We start from the raw sequence: 2,209 nt of genomic DNA on the forward strand, positions 1-2,209 counted from the left end.
AATATGACAGATACTTGTATAATAAAGCCAAGCAAAGACCAAAATAATGTCCCCAACTAAGGAGCTTTATTCTTTAAAGTGGTGTTCTACCCAAAAGGGGAAGTTCCGATTTAAAGCAGTAGTAAACCTCAGCAAAAAATAAATAAATAGTGTTTAAGTCATAATGTGCTAGTGTGCGCCACATACTTACCTGAGAAAAAAGCCCTCCAGCGGCACGCTGTCATTTCTGTAGGCACTTCCATCTTCACCCGGTCTTCCTTTCCAGGTTCGTGCACGTGCGTGTGAGTCACTGTTTATGGCGCGCATGCACCAATGACATCACCAGCTGCATCTAAAGTAAATTTCTTCTAAACGGCGCATGTTTAGGAGATATTTACTATACCCATAGGTAAGCTTTATTATAGACTTACCTAAAGGTAAAAATCAACCAAGGGAGTTTACTCGCACTTTAAGGCCTCCTCCCCCACTCCTGTTTCTGAAGTGGCGCTTTTAGGGGGTGCAGGTACCTCATTTTGACAGGTACCCGCTCTCACTTTCCCTCCAATTGCCTAGGCGATCAGAAGTGGAAGTTCTCCCCCATCCCATCTTCTTGGACACATGACAGGTCCCAGAACAATGTGCGTTTCGCACATGTGCAGTGGGCACCCGGCTGTGAAGCCACAAGCTGTCACAGCTGTGTGCCCACAGTTAGGATGCCAGGGACAGCCAAGAAGAGGAGGTGAAGAGCACAGCTCAGTGAGCACATTTCTGAATCCTGGGACAAGCGAGTATCTGTTTATTAAAAGTCAGCAGCTACAGTTTTTGTAGCTGCTGGCTTTTCCTTTTTACACAGGAGAATGAAGCTCCTCTTTAGTTATGGTTGCCACCTGTCGTCCAAGGAAGGATCGTACATCCACATCGTGTGTACACTACTTTCGACAGCCGATCATGACCATTCATCCGATATTATTAGATCGGACATGCATGGAAATTTTCAGATTCCAGATCGTACGATTTTCATTTAGTCAGTATAGTTGTCATCCGAAAATACAATACAAATACATTACAACACATGACATCACTTCCGATTTTTTTTCTATTGTACGAGAATTTTCTTGACTTTATTTAGCTATTCAATTTCTACTTGCGATTATTAACTGAAAACGGTCATACAATATGCGGATTGTGTGTACGGGGCATTAGAGTCCCCAGAGTTATCCCTTATATCAGAGTCTGCAGAGTCCCCCTTTACAGTGAAAGGGAACTCTGTGGGCTCTGATGTAAAGGGGGACTCTTGTTATTAACGTCATAAGATTAGAAATGTTATTTAATAGCAAAATGTATGTATAATTTATATTATATATAAAAAAAAATTGCTGTGCGCTGCTAAAGTGTTCGGGTTTGATTTGAAGAAAGAGTGGCAACCCTATCTTTAGCCCTGGTTCACATTGAAGCGATTTGACACGTCAAATCGCATGACAAGTCGCAGCCTATTGGTAACAATGGCACCGTTCCAATCTGTGCGACACCGGCTTTGTGGCGCTGCAACGATTTGCAAATGTGGCCCCTGCAATACTTTTCTACTGTCAAGAGACATCTGCTCATGAAGCCGCACAGATGTCTTTGAAGTCGCACTGAAATACAGCCTTGAAATCATGCGATTTGAGCTGAAGTCATACGATTTCAAAGCCGCGTTTAATGTGAACGAGGGATAAAGTATTCTGCATGTTCTACAGAAGACCAACTTAGACTAGGCAATGCCAGGTCCACAGGAAAATGGCTGCAAAACGAAGACAACATTATCTGTAGCATTCTGTCAGTCACAGCCACTGACGCCTAATGAGGGTTTTCACTTTCTCAGACTAAAGAGAACGAATGATACAAATGATGCTGTCTGCATTGTGTAGCCATTTTTCTGTGGATCCTGCCGTGCCTATTCTGTGTTATTTGTCTTCTCTCGTGTCTAGATTAGAACATGGCAAAAACGTACGTAACAAAGGCAATCGAAGACCCAAATGATGTCTCCAGTTGAGGACCTTTAGTCTTTAAGGGTCCGCCATGTTCTAGAAGACCAATAGCATAGAATAGGCACTGACGGGTCCACGGAAAAATGGCCACAAAACGAAGACAACATTATTAGTAGTATTCATTCTCTTTAGAAATCAGAAATGCGGTGTTCTAGTACTATTACAGCGCATGCGTGATCGCCCCTCTCGCTGCACCTCCTCCT

This window comes from Lithobates pipiens, unplaced genomic scaffold (assembly GCF_037356315.1).
Source record: "Lithobates pipiens isolate NorthernLeopardFrog02 unplaced genomic scaffold, aLitPip1_a1.2 Scaffold_16, whole genome shotgun sequence".
Taxonomy (NCBI): Eukaryota; Metazoa; Chordata; class Amphibia; order Anura; family Ranidae; genus Lithobates; species Lithobates pipiens.